The sequence below is a fragment of the Panthera onca genome, chromosome B4 (assembly GCF_046562875.1).
Source record: "Panthera onca isolate mPanOnc1 chromosome B4, mPanOnc1 haplotype 2, whole genome shotgun sequence".
Lineage (NCBI taxonomy): Eukaryota > Metazoa > Chordata > Mammalia > Carnivora > Felidae > Panthera > Panthera onca.
This window is the reverse complement of record NC_138345.1, coordinates 107616168-107638842: the sequence shown is the minus strand read 5'-3', so window position 1 is coordinate 107638842 and position 22675 is coordinate 107616168. Positions and strand designations below refer to the sequence as shown.

At 35.2% G+C, this 22675-nt stretch overlaps 1 long non-coding RNA gene and 1 pseudogene across 1 annotated transcript in view; both read right to left on the bottom strand.

The window, feature by feature from the left end:
* LOC132694006 (uncharacterized) overlaps positions 1-22675 on the bottom strand; it is a 250128-nt gene that overhangs the window by 58876 nt on the left and 168577 nt on the right. The window lies entirely within an intron of this gene.
* Positions 14234-14350, bottom strand: LOC132660474 (U6 spliceosomal RNA; annotated as a pseudogene).

The window sequence follows — 22675 nt, the reverse complement described above, 5'->3', positions numbered from 1 at the left end:
AAAACTGATGTTTGCTAACCAAGGTTTCCAAACTTCTCAAATATTTTTCAGGATTACATAATATTCATAAAGTAATGAACTCTGTTATAGCAAAAATATCTTAACAAAAAAAGTAACTATCTTAAAATATGGATAAAACTCAGTTGTTAAGGGAAAGTATTATTAAAGCATATTAAAATACGTATTAACAAAATAATATTTTCACATGTAAATGCTCTGTTGTCTACATTTGAAAAGGATTTTTTGTAATTACTATTAAATATTTTAACCTTGGAGCAATATAACTTGTCATTCTACCATCATGTCCACACGATCATAACCGTTGACTCTTGATTTTGGCTCAGGTCATGATCTTGCAATTTGTGAAATCAATCCCTGCTTCAAGCTCCATGCTGTCAGTGCAAAATCTGCTTGGGATTCTCTCTCTCCCTCTCTCTCTCTTCCCATACTTGCACTCTCTCCCTCAAAATAAATAAATAAACTTTAAAAAGTTATAAAATAGGGGTGCCTGGTTGGATCAGTTGGTTAAGCATCCAACTTCAGCTTAGGTCATGATCTGTCTGTTTATGAGTTGGAGCCCTGCATCTGGCTCTGTGCTGACAGCTCAGAGCCTGGACCCTGCTTTGGATTCTATGTCTCCCCCTCTCTCTGCGCTCCCCCAACTCATGCTCTGTTTCTCTGTCTCTCTGTCTCTGTCTCTCTCTCTCTCTCTCTCCTTCTCAAAAATAAGTAAACATTAAAAATGTTTTAATTATATTGTTTTTTCAATACAGATATTTATACAGATATATACACATAGTTATGTTCATATATTGTATCTATTAGTGTGTTTCCATTTGAAGTGGCTGAGATAGAATCTATTCAAATTTAAAGAAAAATGTAAAATTGGTGAGGTCCTTTTTAGCATTATGATTCTATGAAAACATTTACCTTCCAGTTATTTAGCATTTAAAATGGCAATAAAATGGATAAATATAATTTGATGAAATTGAAAAACATTCAGTATATACTACCTAACTTTTAATCATGCAACTGTCTATTTGCTCTGGTGATTTATCTGCCCATTCCTCCATCAGACAGTATTCTTTATTATTCTGCCAGAAGGCAAACCATTGTTATCAATCAAATAAAGAAATACAAAATACATAGGTCCAATGTTTAAGTAACCAGAGTAAGTAATAATATAAATAATAATATGGATATGTTAAACAAACTTTTCTTAAAATGACTTATCATTTTATTAAGTGAAAAGAGACAGAGAGAGAGGGAGATTGTGGATGCACAAATACAGGTATAAGAAAAATAAGAAATGGCCTTTGTCTTCAAGATGCTAAAATTCCATATGTAGGGAGAGACAATTAACTCACAAGAATAAACTAAATAATATTGAATCGATAAAATTCATAGTAGAGATTTCAAAAGCGAGAAAGAACAGTTCAGAGAATGAGGGGAGACCCATTCGTTGAAATAGCTGCCTCTTTGTCTTGGGGCAGAGCTACTCTTATCTTCCAGGATGAGTGGTTGGATCAACACTCAGGCTCTCAGAACAGAGTTTCATGTTTTCATTTCAACAGAAAATAGAAACATTTTTATTTTTCTTATTAAAATTTTCTAAGTATTTTAAAATCATTTTAAACATAAAGATCTAGAAATAAATGTTAGAAAAGGTAAAATTGTACACTTTAGTAGTAAAAACTGCAAATGGAATATGTGACCTGACTTCATCTACCTCCCGAAGACAGTATGAATTGAGTCTGAAAATGTCACCTAATCCCCAGGCACCTGACATACCTACATCTCAGCTAACTCATAAACAGAGTTGAACCTCTGCAATAATCGCCACTGATGACTCTGATTCAAGTCATCGGGCAGTGAAATGGCACCTTTGGTCATTAATCTCTGAATGAATTTTGAATACATAATGAATCAAAGAAAGATACTTGAGAATAATTATCCATCTGCTAGGCCATAAAATTCCATCAAGCTTAATTTATACATATAGAGCATGATTTTGACTCAGTGATAAGCTATTACATTCCATCATTCTATTAATAAATTTTAGCATTTTTACAGTAACTTACATGATTTGTAAAATTACATTAATGTTTATTTTCTAGTCACATGGAATTTGTTACCTTCAAGATAAAGCAAGAAAAAATAAAAACAGACGTGGAGCTCTAAAAATTCTCAGTTGATTAGGATGCTCTACTGGGTATTCCTTCCAAGATAAGCATATGTTTTATTTCTTTCATTATTATATGGAATTCCAATAAAAATAAAGTTAAATTCACTACAGTGATATCCAAAAAACTGCTCCCTGTAAAAGCCATCAATCCTCTAATTTCTAGTGAAGTTCTACATACCTTATAAATCATAAATTAATTCAGTCTTGAATTGAATCACAGGACCTAAAATACTTTAAAATTAAGTATAGCAGAGAATGATTTTTTTTTATCAATTCCAGAACTAGGGCGCCCTCAAAGAAAATAGAGCATTAGACTTTTGTAGAGGTTGCATATATATTTTGTATGTGGCAGTAGTTTTAGGGTGGTAGATGTGAAAGAATTAGAAAATATAAATTGTATACTTTCTTATTTATAAACCAAACTGAGGAATTCTCTATCTTGACTTGCAAATTTGTATCACCTTGATTAATCATGGATTTTTATGATACATCATAATACCTCAAAATTCTAACAAGGGGTCTTTGATTAAACTTTACTAACAAATTTATTTAATCACTTAACCATATTTCTTAAACATTTAATCATTTAATAAAATATAAATCAAGCTTATAGTTTTAAGACTATTCTGTGGGAAAAGAGTTTAATGAAAGCACCCAAAAAATACTTGGGTACTATCAGATTATATTACATTTGCCAATGCCATGCACAGTATTTGTAAAATAGAAATCTATAATTCATGGCCAAGTTTTGGACCAGAAAGGAAAACAAAAGTTTTGAGTCTAGTTGTTGAACAACAATAAGAATTGAATTTTGAATGTTAGAACGATTAGATCATTGAATTATATGGCACCAACCCAAAAATCTAAGTCCCACGGCTTTGAAAGGAGGTAGCTGTGTGGATACAATAATACGTTATGGTAATCAGGGTTTGGTGGAGATGTGCCCATCATCAGCGGTAGCAGAGCTGGTGGACTAGGAGGGAGGAGGGCTGGGGGAATCCAATGAGCATGTCCCAGAGGCAGCATCACCATCAGCTGTCCAACCAGCTATGAGGCAGGTGGACAGGTCCAAATGGTCCCTAGTTCAGTCTCTGACCACAGAAGTATGGTTTTTAAGAGCCTCCTGAGTTTTGTACTACCAGTGGTGCCTCAGGTAACTTTGGTAGAGATAGACCTAAGGAGATACATAGGTCGCATAGGCATGACAGTACAGCTCTTGGACCACAACCACCTAAGTTGCCGCGAATAAGATCGGTGTGGTGCTGTGGAAATGGGTAGACTAGAGGGGTTTTATGAGTTCACCAGGGACAGCAAACTGTCCCTCTCCTCTCCATGGGCAGTAAATAAAATAAAAAAGTTTTTTAGCAGTTGAATAAAACATTAAAAATGATTGTTGAGAGACAGAGACTCCATATATCTAACACAAGTTTTAAGGCATTAGATTGTCAGTTGACAATTGTGTAATGACATAAGAAATAAAGAAAAGATAATGTGAGGGCAAGCTAGATGTAATGAAATATCAAACACTGATGTATTAGAGAGTGAATAATTCACACTACTTAAACTAGCTGTAATGGAATCTTAGAAGGGAGAAGTCATTCAATAAAGTGTTTTCGCTTAAAGGAAACTTTAAACTTAAGGAATCAATACCCCATATGAGCTCAGGAAAATACAATTTGTCTTATCCTTGGAAACTAAAAATGCTTCTGTTTAATCTCAGTCTTCAGAGTTTAATAGTGTTGGACTGTCTCCCCTTCTCTATTGCACACTAGTTCAGAATATATTTTTTCAGTGGTCAAGATGGATGAAAAATGAGCACAGCCTTATAGTAAACAGCAGCCCAGCACTTCTTACATATTTGGCAATAATGCATCAATTTCCATTCTCAAACATGTTTGCTTCTTCAGGAAATTTCCTGAAATAAGACCTCTCATTCTTCAGATTTCATTATACTCAATATCTTACATGCTTGTTTGTAATACCATTAGCAACTACTTATAGCAACTACTTTTCTATGTGCCAGCAGAATAGTAACTGAATCACATGTAATACTTCATTTACATCTGCCAGTTATAAGTGGGTAATATTACTGTCTCTATTTTATAGATGAGGAAAGTGAGCACAAAGAGGTTACATAAACTTCCCAAACATTTGAATGTAGAAAATCTATCTCCAGTGGACACTTTTTAAATTTTTTTTAATGTTTTATTTTATTTTGAGAGAAACAGAGCACAAGCAGGAAAGGGGCAGAGAGAAAGACAGACAGACAGACAGAATCTGAAGCAATCTCTGGGCTCTGAGCTGCCAGCACAGAACCCAATGAGGGGCTCGAACCCACAAACCTCGAGATTATGACCTGAGCCAAAGTCTGACTCTTAACCAGCTGAGCCACCCAGGCACCCTCCAGGGACACTCTTTTAACACAAACAGTGTTAACTACCCTATAGAATTTATAGTTAACACTGTGTACACATGTTCCTAAATCATAAGATTCACATAAGATTGATCATATGTTCATGAAGTATGGCAACTTATATGCCACCAAGGGTTTTTATTTATTTAAAACACTTGGCAAGAGGGGAGCCTGGGTGGCGCAGTCAGTTAAACATCCAACTCCGGCTCAGGTCGGATTTCACAGTTTTTTAGTTTAAGCCCCGCATTGGACTCTGTGCTGACAGCTCAGAGCCTGGAGCCTGCTTTGGATTCTGTGTCTCCCTCTCCCTCTGCCCCTCCCCTACTCACACTCTGTTTCTCTCTCTTTCTCTCTCTCTCTCTCTCTCTCTCTCTCTCTCTCAGAAATAAACAGTTTTAAAAAATTTAAATACTTGGCAAGAATAAAGACCTAAGTCCAGTGGTATATACCTAATAAAAATTATTAGAACTCGTGAATGAATCATTTCAATCATGGTATTGACATATCAAAGTATATGATATTTGCATTATATCTATTCCATATTAGCATTTGTTCTCTTTTATGTAACTGCCAACTCTGTTTTTAAAATCACATTCTCTGGAGAGGGAGAATGGATTCACGTATGCATCTGAAATAAATTTCCAGGAGACAAGAAATAGAAGGCAGAAGAACAGGCTCAGTGGTTTCCACACTGTGCCACTCATTGCACCTGAACCTCTCGGAGTTGAGGCCAGGACTGCAACAAGGGAGCTAGCAGGCACTGGGAGTAGTCTGAGGAGGACTCTGACCTTGTCCCCACCCTTTGAACTAGCACAGTTCTCTTTCATCTATTTTGCATTTTCAGGGTGCAGCTTTGTGACCAGGCTAGAAAGAGCTGTGCCACTCTATGAGCAGAACAGCTACAGGTACAGGATTGCAATTTATGAAAGTGTAGAACATCTCTTAATCTCAAAGGATCCTCTCAGAGTAGATTCTTTTAGGAGAATCTGAGGTCAACAGATAATCACCAGGTTACAATTTGATGGGAGATCAGAGACTCTGGGAACTCATGCCAACTCTTAAACACCTCTAGGGGTACCTGGGTTGCCTCAGTCAGTTAAGGGTCCAATTCTTGGTTTCGGCTCAGGTCATGATCTCAGGGTTCATGGATTCAAGCCCCAAGTCTAGTTCTGCGCTGTCAGCACAGAGCCTACATGGGATTCTCTCTCTCTCTCTCTCTCTCTCTCTCTCTCTCACTCACTCCCTGCCCTTCTCCTGTTTGCTTTCTCTGTCTCTCCCTCAAAAATAAATAAGCTTAAAAAAAAAAAAGGCACCTCTAGGGAAAAGCCTCTAGGATCCATCCCTCATTTCTAGAAAGGAACAAAGGTGGTTGAATGATCCCTGGTTTCATCCTTCACTGAAAAACTTCTTAGTATCTGACAACTTCTCAGAATCCAAATCCACAATTAAATTATCTTTCAGAAAGCTAAGCAATAATTGTCGTCCTGGTGACAGCAAAAATAATAATAATAATAATAATAAATAAATAAATACTTCCTCTCCCTTATCAGCAGTGAGGTCAAATTATCAACAAAATGATTTTATTACATACACTGCCAGTTTTTCATTGTTTTTTCAGTTCGCTTGGATGGAAAGGGCACAATTAAGGTCTTTTCCAGAATCATTTAAAGGGAAACTGAAGCTTAGTGTTAAACTAATTAGTCATATTTGAGGATGAACAGTTTAATGATGATCCTAAATGCTTTTGATTCTTTTTTGAGAGGTAAGTGGGTGTTAAATTATACATAAAAATTGCTTTTCATAAAAGAAATATTTTATTAAAAATCTTTTTAAAAGTTGGATACATTCTCATAATCAAATTTCCTAAGAAAAATATGACAAAGGATGATTTAAATTTCCATTTACTGAAAAGAAGAATAATTTATCAATTAATTTGTACCAGGTACAAAATCCTAACAAATATTTGAGATAATCCTGAGGAAAGTTATTTTACTCATTTGAGAGGAAAATAATTTTTGTATTTTACAAAGTGATTACAAAAATATGCTGATTATAAAGAAAATTTGTGTTTTTTTTTAACACAAACTTTCAGGTAGCTAAAAGGAAATATAAACTTAAGAAAAAAAATTTTTAAGGTTTATTTATTATTGAGAGACAGAGACAGAGCATGAGCATGGGAGGAGCAAAGAGAGCAGGAGACACAGAATCCGAAGCAGGCTCCAGGCTCTGAGCTGTTAGCCCAGAGCCCAACGCAGGGCTCAAAACCACAAACTGCTAGATCAAGACCCGAGCTGGAAGTCGGACACTTAACCAACTGAGCCACCCAGGCACCCTGAAACTTTTAAGGCTAATCATTATTTCGTTTGACAGAATTGGAGAAGGAAACTAGATACATTTTCAAGCCAAATCTGTTTGCAAGGAATATGGTAAAAATCCTAATGTCTCAGAATTTGCAACTGTTTTCTCCTTTAATCACATCTATTCCTAAACATTTTTATAAAAAGCTAAAATAAAAAAAATGATACTAATAAGCACTAACTTTACAAGGGCCATTTTTTGACATAATTAAATTCCTATTCAATTAACAGAGGTCTCTTCTCCAGGTTTCGCTTGGTGTTTGGGAGTTTAATACATCAATAAAGGATTGGAATTAATGAAACATTACATAAGTATGTGCTTTATGACACACACTAGTAAGGATCAGATCTTCATCCTATTTTATCTGTTTTGCACAAATTTATTTCTACTTTAGATAATTATATTGTGCCAGGACTTAAGGTTTAAGAGACAAGTAAGAAAGACTGCCTTCTATTAAATAGATTTCAGTATCAGTGGGAGAAACTTTTCCAGGAGAAAAAAAAAAAAAAAAGCTCACTCATCTATTATTGCTAACATAGGGACTGGGAAGAGAACTATTATTCTATAATGCTTTCATTTTCATTTCAAAGAAAGATGCTAGGTGCCTTATCTCTATTACTACTAAGTGCACAAACTCTGACTAGATTACATGACTAGATTAAATTTTGCAGTTAAGAAAAATGATTCTTTTAGAGAGATTAATTTGCTTAACATCACACAATTTTGATGGAACAGTTCTAATTTGAACCAAGGTAGGTCCCACCCCACTCACGTTTCCATGCTGTGCTTCTCTTCCTTTGAAACAGCATGTAATTAAATCTCTGTGAACTTGACCTCACGGGCAGAGACTTAGCCTGTACTCCTCAGAGGCTAGAGGCAGAATCTTCCAAGTGTCAGACTTGAGGTTTGGCTACAATTTGAAATACGGCACCTGGCTTAAGTTTAAACTTAAAAAAAAGAAAAAGGAAAAAAAAAGAAGAAACGTGGGACTAAGATAACCCCAGAGCCTTATTATCTCCATAGTCTAATGAATGTTAAAGGGATAAGAATTTCTGTATTTTTTTTTATGCATGTGTGTGGCAAAAACAAAAATTTCATAGGAACATAGGTAAGGATGCTTTTTAATGCAGACTGCTTGGAGGAAGAATGAGTTTAGGTTCTCACAGAGTTGATCTGAAGATGACACCTTCACATTGACATGACTTACTAATAGAGGAATGACATGAAGCTTATTTTAACATTGTCTTTATAAAAACTTCGGTACGGATTTAGCTTGTCATGAGGTGTCATGATTAAGAGTCCAGACCTTGTAGCAGGCAAACATGAGTGCAAATCCTAGTTCTCAAATTAGTAGTAATCTTTAGCAATTAACTTGTACATATTTTCTCATTTGTATAATTGGGAAATTACTGAGCATTCTGAAGTGGAGTTTCTTGGAGCAGATTTAATAGTATATGAAATCTTAGTGCATACCTGAAAGATACATTAATAAATTATTTTTATTTTCATTATCATTGTTATTTTGTTATTATTACTGTTGCTTTTGTTGGTTACTATTGTTATTGTTGTCATAAATATTCTCGTACCTACGGCATTGTTGTATAGATTAATTCTAATTATGCACCTGAATAAAATGAAAAAACAGTTTATTCTGAAAACCTATAAAGAGCATAGGAGTTAAAAAATGGGGTTGAAAATCCACTTAAGCAGTAACTGTATTTTAACGGTATTTTATTATATATTATTCAGAAAAAATAATAAAAATTAAAACCTGTTGAATTATAAATATTAAAGCAGATATTTATTTCAGGCATAAATAGGACTCAGAATATTAAGCATCATAGAAGAATTTGTGAAAAACTCATAGAACCCATGCATTTTATTAATAATCATCTAGTACATATCTGTTTATTTATGTTTTTGGAAGCTTTTTGGTGCTAGTATTTTCTTAAGGTTAGCATTTTCTTTCCTAGAAAGAAGTTTTCTACCTCCTAGAAATAATTTCAGAAATATATTTATTTTGGAAAGAGAGGAACTATGTAAAATAATTTGAATCAGTTCTTTTCACCAGAATTTTAGAATTAGAGAGGGATAGGGGCACCTCGGTGGCTCAGTCTGTTAAGCCTCCAACTCTTAATTTTGGCTTAGGTCAGATCTCACAGTTTGTGGGTTTGAGCCCATCTCAGGCTCAGTGCGCATGGCGCAGATCCTGCTTGGGATTCCCTGTCTGCCTCTCCCTTCACCGCCCCCGCCCTCTCTCTCAAAAATAAATCATTAACATTAAAAAAAAAGAATTAGAGAGGGACAAAATGGATAAAGAAGTTGACAATTAAATTTGACCTTTGGTTATTTCATAAGGTTTGATCCTTCTACTTCTGTGGTCTCTTTAATAAGTTAAGTAAATTAAATGCTTAGCCAACTCTTGTATATAGGAAAAGCAAAATTTTCCTCAAATGTTTGATCATAGATCCCAGAATAAGAAAGAGGCTAAAGAGTCAGAAAAATAAATAAATGGAGTGAGATACTGGTAGTGGTGGATGAAGGACTAGAGGTCATGCTTTTAGATGAAAATTATGGTCTAGGAATGAAGACACATGGACAAGAGCCAGACTGAAGACTCTAGTCAGATTTCTGAGTTCAAGACTCTGACAGAAGCCTTGATTAAGATACAAAACAGACCCTGTAAGTAAAGTCACGGGTACAAACAGAATGGAAATCTATAGTTTGGGGACATGGTACAACTTTGGAGTCAGAGAGCTCATCAATACTAATGTGAACATCCTGTTGTTAAGGACAGAAAAGGAGGATGAAAGAAAGATTATGGGTGAAGTGTCAAGCCATCGATGAAGATGGGAGAGTGTCTTAGATGTTGGTGAGTGTCTATAATGAGAAGGGGTAGTGCCCAAAGTGCCACACAGAGTTATCAACAGAGAAGCTATTTAATTAACATAACAGAATGATGATGATGATATACAAGCAATTGCTGAATCAAAAAGATAGCTGACAACCTCATCCTGTCTCACTGAAGGAAGAAATGAGAAAAGTAGATTTCCTTTTTGGGAGCCGCTGTGTTATCAGGGAGTGTGGTGGGCTGAGCTGTGTCCTCCAAAAATTGATTTCCATCAAGAACCTCAGAATGTGACCTTATTTGAAGATAGGATTTTTGCAGATGTAATGAGTTAAATTCAAATTCAGTCATACCAGATTAGAGTGGGCCCCAAATCCAATGACTGATGCCCTCATAAAAAAGGAGAAGACACACAGTGGCGTCTGGGTGACTCAGTTGGTTGAGCATCCGACTTTGGCTCAGATCATGATCTTGCTGTTCATGAGTTCGAGCCCAGCGTTGGACTCTGTGATGACAGCTTAGAGCATGGAGCCTGCTTCTGATCTGTGTCTCTCCCTCTCTCTCTTCCTCTCTCCCACTCACACTCTGTCTCTGTCTCTCTCTTTCAAAAATAAATAAACGTTAAAAAAAGAAAGAAACAAAAGGAAAGACACACAGAGACATAAAGAAGACTTTCTAGAAATAAGCAGAGACTGGAGTGATGTATCTACAAGTCTAATAATACTAAAGATTGTTGGCCACTACCTGAAAGAAGCATGGAAAAGATTCTCCTGCAGACCCTCCAAAAGGAATTAAATCTCTCAACATCTTGACCTTGGACTTCTGGCTTCCTTATCAGTGAGAAAATAAAGTTCTATTCTTTTAAACCATTCTGTTTATAATTATTTGTTGTAGCATCCCTAGGAAACTAGTACAGAGAGAACGTAAATTTTCAGCTATTCCAAGAAAAGGAGAATTGAAAGAAAACGTTAAGGATAGGCATCATAGTTAACATAGAGATGGACAGTGATACACTTGGCCTAAAAAGGAAGGAACTGATCTGAGAGGTAATTGTAGAGAAGGAGGTGATATTAAGGAAGATGCCTTGACCAAGATCAGCAATTGTCCATGATAGGGATTTTGATGTTGAGAGTCATAAAGAACACACAAAAAGACAGTATTAGAAAAGCTAATAGAATCAATTAACCCCCACTCAGAGCTATGCTTAAAAAAATCTGGTCTGAAACTTCTTTATGAGAATCATCATGATATAACAGAACTCAGTGTTGTAGTCACACAGATTTGGATTATAATCTTTGTTCTTCCACAAATGAGTTACGCATATTTGGAAAATTATTGGCCATCGTTTATAGAGTTGTGAAGATTCATATGACATTTACTGAGCCCTAGTACATTGCACTCTATGTAAAGAAGATAGAGAAATGACCCCTTGGGTTATTGTGGGATTGAATAAAATAAAATACACAGTAAGCCCTCCATATATGTTAGCTTTAGTTGATATTAGCTTTTCTTCTCCCTCTCTGAGGTCTGATGATTAATACAAACTCCATAAAAAAGAGGAGTGCCATCGGAACTATGTCTGTTCATGTAGTCCATTTGAATTTTGTGACATGCCAGTTGAAAAACCACGAGATTAATGTGTTGTCACAGAAAATGCTGAATGTAGAACTTCAGAACACATTTTAAGATGTTTTTGAGGTGTGCCTAGTTCAGTAAAAATATGCTGATGACATGAGAGAATATGTTATTAATGACACATTCTTGGAACATTACTATATTTTGAATCACATGTTATCATTGCACAAGTGTGTACATAAAAGTAACAATAGATTACTCATCATGAGAATTCCCAAAGCATAAACATTTGTGCACTATCTCTGATATTGCTCCCAGATGTTCACACATAGTAAAAGGAAAAAGAAAGACTGTTCAAGCAAAATAAATAAAACTTCTCTGATAATCTTGCATAAATGACATCAAAATTATAATTTCTTAACTATATTCTCTATTGATAAACTGTATCTCTAAATTAATTAGTATCTATTCCCTGCTTTCTAGGTTTTCCCTTAACCTTTTGACCCAATAAACAATTCTACAGCATTTTTATTGGGGTAAATGTTCACAAACACTTTGGGCACTGAAGCAGGTCCAAATTATCTTCCCTTTCTTTAGGAATTCTAATTCCTTTCACTCACTTTTCAAGAAATAAATGTGAGCATTTACCATATTCCGTGAACTGGTCTAGGTATACTGGCCACACCTGCATCCCAGCAAATGTCATCCCTGCCCTTGTGGAGATGACACCAGGTGGAGTGGGGGTGGAGCAGGCTGGCTGAGGAGACAGGCCAGAAACAAGTAAACAAATAACAAGTAAATGTACATAATGAAGTCAATATAGTAGATGGTTCATAAAAGGCACTGCTCAGTGGATGTCTCACTAACGAGGGTATGTGAGAAGTAAGACCTGAATCATTATCGAAAGTGAGATATGAAGAGAACTGAAGAAAACGTTTTCTAGACTGAAGATCAGAAGGAACAGAGACCCAGAAAAGGAGTTCAGCTTGTGGAAAGAGCATAAAGGGCAACATCGCGCGCGCGGCAAGAGTGGAAAGGAAAACAGCAGGGCCCGTGAGGCAGGAGCCAGATAATGTAGCATCTCCCAGGCAAAAGTCAGGAGCATGGATTTTATTCTAAAAGTTTTGGAGAAGGCAGGAAGAAAATAGAGAGTTTTATGTAAGAGAATGCATGATTGGATTTATAGCTTAAAAAATTACTCTGGCTACTCAAAGAGAAGAAACTATAAAGGAACAAGCAGGACCAGTTACATAATTTGCAAAGTACAGCACAAAATGGAAATGTAGAGTGCTTTGTTCAAATACAATGAACAATTTCAACTGGATTACAGTAGAACATTAAACCAAGTGAGGGCCCCTCTGTGTGTGGGGTCCTGTGTGATTAAACAGATCCCATTTCCATGAAGCCAGCCAGCCAGACAGCCCTGGGTTCTCTCGTTTTTTCTCTCTTTGTCTCTCTTCCTCTTCCCCCACTCCCACTCCACTCCTCACCTCCTCTCTGTCCACCCGCCTCCCTGGCTCACTACCTTCTTTTTCTTCTCTGCATCTCTCTTACCTTCTCTAATGGTCGACCTATTCTGCTTATTCAAGGTCTCTACTTCCCATAATTGGGTCTGCCATAGTTGTAAACTCAAGTCCAATTTTACATTAAGTTTCAGCTTAGACCCCACAAGCAACAACATACAGAGTAACCTTATTTTTCTCCTGAAATTATCAAGGGGAAAATATAACCCATTCTTCATTCTCTAGGGAATAGTTCTATCATGGACTGATCATCCCCCATCAGGGGTAGGTGGAGTATCATATAATACAAAAATGACCACCTGGACCTGCCCTTTAGCAAGAAGTTTCTTCTTTGGGGGCACTTTTTAAGTAATTTGAGTATGATGTGGCTGCAGTAAGAGTTCCGAAATATATTTGGATCCATCTCTGTTTTGAGAGAACAATACAAATTTTAATGCAATGAACCTAAGTGTTTGACCTCCCCTCTAAAAAGCTCATTGTCATTTTTAATTTGACATCAAAAATTAATTTGGGAATATTTTTTATTTCCATGATACATGGTCAAAAAAGTTTAAATATTTGCAAGAAAAAATAAAAGATAATTGCTTCTGTGATATTTATCATTGTTTAATAACTGATATATTTCTTTTACTTTAAAATTGCTTGTATGCACTAAATGGCATAAAGCAAAAAATAATTACTAGCTTGCACTTATCAAGGGAAAACTAACTTTTAATTAATTGCTAGAAATATTCTCTGGAGTAATTACAAGTCTTCTTTTGACTCCAAGAATGTGTGAAGTATGAACTGTACACAGGTGATGAAGGTTGCCGCAGTGTGAAAAGCGCTATGTCTATGGGCAACCTTCATCATCCTGTGTACCACTGATATTACACGTTCCCTTTTTGAGAGTCAAGAGACTTGTTTTACTTCTCAGAGCTAAGATTAGAACAAAAGGCAATGGATTTCATTTCAGCATATTTTGTTTTCCCCAAAGCCAGACTAATAATGAGGACCCTAAATGAATTTGAACAAGAATTTCACCATATTAGCCACATTTATGAAATGGAACAGTAGCTATTTCAAATGAAAGAGTTCAATCTTATAATTTTTTGATTAGATAGATCTCTAGAAAGTTTCAACACGCAGTTTTGGCACAGGAAACAAGGTAGACATTTTTGAACATGACAAAATCACACTTTTTTTTTTTACAGTTTATTCATTTATTTTTACCCAAATGGTGGTACACTGTATACACCATTCTGCACTTTTTTGATTTAACAAAAATCTTGTTCCATTTTGATATGTAATAAACCCACTTCCTTCTTGTTAATAGGTGAAAAATATTTCATAAAAATATGCAATGCTTCACGAATTTGCATATCATCCTTGCACAGGGGCCATGCTAAAATAATACATTTGTAAAAGCTACTTTTATTGTCCAATTGTGTTTGATTTTATATGCTAAATTTTCTATTCTTTAAGTTTAGCATCTCTTAAAGTATAGTACACAGGCTATCTTCATAGAATCATGGATGATAGATGGTGGGGAGGAGGGTGTGATATAAACATAGATTCTGGGCTTCACTTGAGGTATACCTACTGAATCAGAATTAAGTTATTTTCTATGACTCCCTCTCTCCATCACTACCACCAGAAATGATCCAAAAGTAATTAGAAATGGTTCATTCTCTTCAGCCCCATCACCTACCAACTAATTCAAAGTTTGTTCCTTTTGAGGGCTTGTCTTCTCCAAGATGACTGACAATGGAAATGCCTATTCCCTTCGGGGAAAACCATGGGACTGTGATTAGGCCCTTGTTCTCATTAAAGTAACTATCAGAACACAATACACAACCCAGGACATTCAGGTTACTTAGACTTACATAACCTTGAGACTCGGTCAGGAAACCTCAACTCCAGGTTGAGCAGCACAAAAAGCCAGGCCAAGCTTTACTGGGTCTTTCCCAAAGATAGTGTTATTTGTGCAATCTGTACTTAGACTTCTGGATAATCTGCCTCACTCTACACTATTGAAAACAACTGCATTTATAGGCACAGTGTCATGTTGGTCCATTAAAATAAAAAATTTTCCTCGTTTCATTAAAAGCAAAAGCCTACAGAAACTCATCCAAGATCCTAAAGAGATTTTTTTTCCCAAAGTCTTTTCCAAAGGTAAATCACACCTTTGATTCTTTTTTTATATATTGAAAATATAATTTATTTAACTCAGTGCATCTAAAATATTACCATGTCACCATTTGATAAATATAAAAGTAATCATTGAGATATTTCACATATACTTTTATGCCAAACCATTGATATACGATGTGTACTTTATACTTACAGCATGTTTCAGTTTGTGTTAGTCACATGTCAAGTGCTTGATAGCCACAAGTGGTAGTAGCTATCATATTGGATAGAACAGATCAAGATGATGCTAAGGTCCCTTCAACTCTTAACTTCGGTACATGTCTCATTATTATATATCTCATGATGCCTGAGTCTTTTTAAATGGCTATGGCTTAAATCTAACTCATGATGAAATAATTAAGGTCTTTAACATTTTTTTAATTAGGAACTGAAATGGTCTAACAAAATTATTCTTTTCTAATTTCGTAATTTATCTTCTCCTCCTAATAAGGAGAAGATAACTATAGTATAAAAACAATGTCCTTTGATATATTTAAAACTAACATAGCCAAAATCAAAATTTTATTCAACAGAAGACTTATGCAGCATTTTCATTGTTTAGGCATATACAATTTCACTCATGTAAGTTGCTTGCTGTATTTTTTGTCAGATCAGCTGAATGTCAGACATATAATTGAATTTTGAAATCATCAATCTGCTCTAGGAGATATACACCACCACACTGGCATAAAGAATTGGTTTAGTGCAGATAAATCTACTAGCTCTTTGAAATCTAAGACGCATTTCTTACAATGAACCTAGCACTATAGGGCTTAGAGTGACCCATTACACATTTCCAAAATGAATGATTGTTTGAAACTGTTAGAATTACCTCAGTATTAATCTATAATAAAATTAGAAATGCTTGTGAAAGACACAGAAAAGGGGAACACCTTTATTTTTAAAGTTACCATGATTCTACAAAAATTCCATATATACTTATTTGGAAATGTATATTATGTATAATATGGATGCTCTTGATGGAAATTAAGCATAATTTTTATTTTAACTCTGAGGAGAACAAAATGCAAAAACTCTTCTTTCTAAGTTGCAAGAAGTGTTTTAAGTTTTCCCTCTCTCAACAATCAGAGTTGTGCATTTTGATAGATTTATCTGTTAAAATGTTTTAACTTTTTAATATTTCCAATAAGTGATGGTTATTGGTTACAGATACTATTCAATTAGTGTAATCATTTGCTTTTGAAAAAAAGAAAAAGAGTTACACATTCTGTTGATGCTCTTTGCCTAGATATCAAGAGAAAACAAATCACATTATTGATTTTTGTTCCTTAAGTAAAAAGACTATGTATGTGTTATACATTGATATATTCTTCTTATTCAAAAATGGAATTAAATTTTTGTGGATTCAAGAGTACATGAGAATAGGATTTATAGTTTTTCTATAACCATTTTTTTCCCTTCAAGTCGTGTTACAGTAGTGAAAGTAATCATGATGGTCTTATTTTCTAAACTATTAGGAGAATGACAAGCCCAATTTTTGCAGTGGCATTTATTTGACATTTCTTTCAATATTATGCTATTATCCAGAAATAAAAATGAGAAAAAAAATCAAACCTGTTTTTTTTTAGTTCAAAAATGAAAGCTTCAGGGGTGCTTTCAAAAGTATTCTAAATGTTGCTTTTATTGAAGAGCTCAACGAATAGGAGAAGTAATAAAGTTCATGGCAATGTATATATATCCTATTTATTGGTAGTGTCTTTTTCTAAATAAAATTTAAAGAAAATGGGTTGTATACCTAAGAGTTGTATACTAAGAATCACTGGTCTAATTTTAAATATCAACTAGCATTTTCAAAATGCAGATAATCAAATAGTCAATAAACTTACATCAACAATTACTGTGGAAGAAATGGCACTCTCTGTTGGCATTTCAATTACATTTGCTCACAAGAAAAGCAGCATATGCAAATAATTACTCATTTAAATAAAAAAGTATTGAGTAGAGAGGTCACACATGTGACAAATCAGATCAAGAACAGTCTATGATAATTGGCTTTTATAAATAGCTTGTTTCAGAATAATTTTTGCCTATTTCACTTAATCTGAAAAAATGGGGATCTAAGTCTTACTAAAACAATCATGAAATATTAATAAAGTTTAATGAATTATTATTATCCTGATTCTAAGTTCTCTTCAGGGCATCTTTCTATTATAATATCAAGAGACCAATAGAGACATGTAAATGAGGAAGATCATTCACTGATTGGCCTATACTTGAAATCATCATTGCAGTGTTGGGTTCCTGACTTTGTCCTGATTTATTCTATTTTACTCTCTTTACTCTGTTGCATTATCTCCCCAATGATATTTTTTCTTCATCAGAATTAAGAAGAACTATAAATAATACTATCTATTTTTGCTGGACAAATCTTTACTTTTCCTTTAAGAACCATCTCAAACATTTTCTTTCTTTCTTTCTTTCTTTCTTTCTTTCTTTCTTTCTTTTCTTTTCTTTTTTTTTTTTTTTTTTTTTATACGAAGTCTTCTAGGTAGGCTGTCCTGACATTCTGGATTCATATCTCTTCTTGTTTATCACCATACATTTTAATGAAATATTCACAAAATTCTCCTTAATTCTTTACACTAGGACTGTATTTCACTTATTCTCATAGAACTAATAATGTTGTGATGGGAAAATAACATTCAGCCAAGTAAATGTCTAGGTGTTTCTGCCTTCCTTCCTCCTTTGCTTTATTTCTTCCTCCCTCCCTTCCTTCCTCTTCCTCCACAAATACAAAACCTATTCTACAACATAAAATGATTTTATTTCTTTTTTGCAAATTTTACCTTGTAAAATTATCTTCATGATTATTTTATATGTTGGCTTGTAAATATTCCATTTCGAAGCCTTTCATACTCTCCTCAAACCTCTAGCACTGCTTCCCCACTCTCATCTCACCTACAAATCTCTTTGTTTCACTGTGGGATAAATTAAAAAGAAGCAACAGAAGAAAATTTACACATGCTCCCGGCAAAATAACGAAGGGTCCTCTTTTTAGTATGGAGGATCTGTTCGTTCTTGTGTCCTAAGAGCAGCATCCTCACACGTGCCCTAGATGTCATCCCTCCTTGTCTCCTCAAAAATATCCAAACAGCTCCGGTCTCTCCAGAGACATCAAGCTTTTCTCTCTTTTTTGGATCATTTTTACCTGCATACAGATATTTTGCTATTTCTTGACTCTTTAAAATATCCTTTTGACCCCACTTTACTACAAATTATTGCCCTGTTGCTCTGCTCTCCTCTATAGACAAAATGAACAACTCCCAATTGCTTTTTTCCAGTAGTAGCTCAAATTCTACGATGGTCTCTAAGACTCCCTGCCCTCTTGTTATATACCATCTCCATAATCCCTGGGACCACATATATGATGGATTTAGTTCTCTTGCTTAGGTTTTGATACATAGCACAGTTAACCTTAAGGTAGAAGGATTATCCATGTTAGTCAGAACTGATCACAAGAGCCGTTTGAATGCAGAGAATTTTATTCCAGCTACACAAGGAGAGGAAGTCAGACATTCAGAATATGAGAGAGATTTGACATGAGAGAGATTCTCTACTGCTGGCTTTGAAGACAGACATGGTCACAGGGCCAGGACCGAAGGAGGTTTCTAAAGGTTGAGAAAAGTTCCCAGTTGATAGCCAGCAAGGAAACAGGGACCTCCATCCTATAACGATAAGGAACTGAATTCTGCCATAACTAGGTGGTCTTAAAAGTGAAGCCTGAGCTTCAGATGAGAATATAAGCTGGGTGAAACATTGATGTCAGCCTGGTAAGAGCCCAGACCGAGGGTCATTCCAAGCCAGACTTCTGATCTAGAAACAACTGTCGGCTAATAAATGGGTATTCATTTAAGCCACTAAGTTACAACTAAGGGATAATTTATTTTACAGTAATAGAAAACTAAGACTTTACCCCATTTTCCTGTGAACCCATCCCAAACAATCTTTAGCACCACCATTCCAACAAAACAGGTCTTCAATGACTTCCCTATGGATAAATTCAAAAGACGATATTTGATTCCATCTTTCCTGACCATCAGAAGCATTCCACCAAGATGACCACTTTCTTTTTCTCCACTGAACCTCTGTGGTACAACATCCTTGCAGCTTTCCTTCTACCTCACAGGCCTCTTTTCTGGCTCCCTCACACTTTCTTAAACTTGGTTTCTGAATTTCCACTTCACCCCCTCTAGCCTTTCTTCCTACATCTCTGATGCCCCTTATCAATCTCCTTTGCTAGTGTTCCCCTTATCTTCCTGACCTCTCAAATGGAATGTTCTAGGCCTTCCTCCTCAGAACTCTCTTCTTTGTTTTTGTTTCTTTTTACCACCTTCCCCCATTTCCCCACCCCCCATTCCTCCACAGATTGGTTCTCTATTTCTATGAGTTGTGTTGCTTTTAGATTCGGTGCATAAGTGAGATCATACAGTATTTGTCTTTCTCTGTCTGATTTTCTCTGTCTTTCTCTGTCCTGATATCCTTCTGCCAAAAGCTGATTCTTCACAGTCTTCCTCATCTCAGTAAATGTCATCTTCACCCTCCCAAGTGCTTAAATTCAAAGGCTTAGAGGTTTGACTTAACTCTTTCATGCCTCCTCTCAGAAATCCAATATATCAGTAAATTACTTTAGACTATACCTTCAAAGTATACCCAGAATCTCGACTATTGCTTTACCATCTCCACCACTAAGCACCTGGTCCAAGCCACTGAATTCTCCTGGAGGCTCTTATTGCTTCGGGCCACCACTACCACCACCACCACACAATCAGAAATACAGGCTTTTGAAAAGCACCAAACATGACACAAATTACATCACTCCTTTGACAAAACTCCCCACTGCCCTCTTATCTCAGACTGAAAGTGATTTACAATGGCTTCCAAAGCCCTTGATGATCCAGTACTCAGCTGATTTTGTCTGATTTTGTCTCCTGCTATTTTCTCTTTGGTCCATTCCATTCCAGCCACATATCTTGCTCCTTCTCCAGCTTGGCAAGCTCATGTCGGCATCAATTCTTTACAATTGCTCTCCCCTCCGCCTGGAAAGGCTTCTCTCTAGAGACCTTGATAACTTAATTCTTAACTTGTTTCAGACACAGTTCAAAACTCTTGTTAGAGAGGCTTTCCATAATACCTGAATTATTTATCTCTTCCCTGCACCCCCTCTGTTTCATTAACCCCTTCACCTAGTTTCCCAGCCTTCTTTTTCTCTATAAAATGTATCACCATTTGACAAATTCTATGCATGTTTTCAAGAAACAGTTTAAGGTTTGTTTGACACTAAATTGTCAAATTGAGGGTAGGAATATTTCCTTCACTCTTGATTTCCCCTACACCTCAAAACTGTCTGGTCCACAGTTGACACTCATATTCATTAAATGAACAAATGACTTGTTAAAGATGATATACAAACCAACTAAATGGTTGAAAAATTTCTGTGAACTTTCATACAGAAATTGATTTCCGCCAAATCAATAGCTTTGGTCCCTAGCACACTGAGTTCCCTGACACTCCAACTTGCCCCCCTCTGCAACTACTTGACCAATCCCTCAGAAGAGTTGTTACATTTAATAAATGCTTTATATTTGGGGAGAGAGAGAGAGCACGGCTATTCTCCCAGAGTCAGATTCATCTTTAATGTGAGCACAGCTACATCTGCGTCCCAAGGGTGTGGTGCGTTTCAGATATAAGCGAACCTTACATTCCATAAAAATCTAAGTCATAACTTATTGTACGGTGACTGATTTTTTTAAACTACAGCATTATGCTTGGCAATGAACAAGAAAGGGACAAAATAATATCAAATGCAATGATCCACATTTTGTTATGCACAACGATGTTCAGTGTGTAACAGAGGAATTTTCTTACTGGTTTCTCTATCTTCTTTTTTTCTTATAAGCAGAAAATAGTATCTAAAAGCTCCAACTCAAATTATTTTTGATAAGAATACTCTGCCTAGGTGTTATTGTATACCATAATGTGCACCACAATGAAAAGCACTTAACGCCTGCTGTATTACCATCACTGATGCTAAGATTTGTTACAGTAAATATATTGTCAGTCAGATCTTCACATTGTTCTGAATGAATAATGGTTAGAAAAGGTGAAAAGGTTTTTATTTCCTGAAGTTTTTTGAGTCTTAACTGATTGAACAATTATCATGATTGCTCTCAATCCACTGCTGAGCCACAACAAGAGAAAAAGAAAAAAAAGAATTTATGATTCTCTCAGGCATAATCACTATGCAAATGAATACTGATATTAATTTAAAAGCCATTGGGAATATTAAAGGGTTTACAATTGAATTTTTGATAAAATAGTTCATTAAATGAAATAGAAGCATGAGATTATGGAGGGAATTACGTACTTCAAAACATTGAAAATTATATTTCTGAAGGCCATGGTTTTTGTATCTAACATTAAGATTCTGTACATAAGTTAATATATATTGTTTTGTTTCTTTCAATCACATGATAAATCTAGGGTAACAGTTTCCTATTAAGTCAAAGTCATGCATACATTTTCACTTATTTTTAACATATAACTGGTAATTCAAAAAAGCAAATATCCTTAGTTTTGTTTCTTTGTCTTACTCATCAACATATACATATAATAACCCTGAAAATGTACATCAAATTTAAAAACTGATGTGATAAATTAATAATTGGAATGATAAAAATCCGTTTTAATATTAACCACCATATGCCTAAGAATAACCATAAACAGAGTATCTCAAATAAAGCAAAACATAATATAATTGTATCACCTAATATGCACCTCCACTTTTAGTGTATTGTATACACTTCTACACTTGTATGAATGTATACATTCATATAAATCTACAGTTGTATGTATGTCCAACTTCCATCTAAATAAAGCATTGATAAAGAAATCAGGATTCAGAGAATGAGTATAGGTAAATAATCTTTTGGCTTAGTAATGAGAGCATAGGTAAATAATCCTTTGGCTTAGTAATGATTCAATCAGTATTCTGTTTGAATATATTTATCATTGTTAGCCAGTTACTCTTACAGAATTTGACAAAAGGATCAAATATTTATTTCCACGCAAATACAAAATAATCTTGACTATGTATGCTATTATCTCCATTTAAGGTTTGAATTATATATTCATTCCAAACAATAAAATGAAAGGATTTGCTAATATTCTATAATTTCATAAACTCATCTGGATCTTTTCTGTCTCATTCAATTTTAGAACCTAGGGTAACCAGCTGAAGAATGGGGCTAATTATAAAAGACCAAGAGTATGTGACCATGTGTCAAAATTGGTAAGTGTGCCTCAGGAAGATTAAATGGTATTCTAATGTCAAAGAGATAAATGCTTAGCTCCAAATAACCTGGGAGCAGGTATAAGATGACATGACCTAGCAAGCCACTGGCATTTCAATGACTCCATGGCTTACCCTGGTACAAGAGTCTCCCAATTGTGCTGCTAAAATACTTCCACAAAAGAATCAAAAAATCTACTTTAATCTTACAAAAAGTTAGGAATAAAAGACTTGAAAGGTCTTGGAAAATGGGGATTCCAAGAAAATGAAAAGTATATTTCCACCTCTCAAG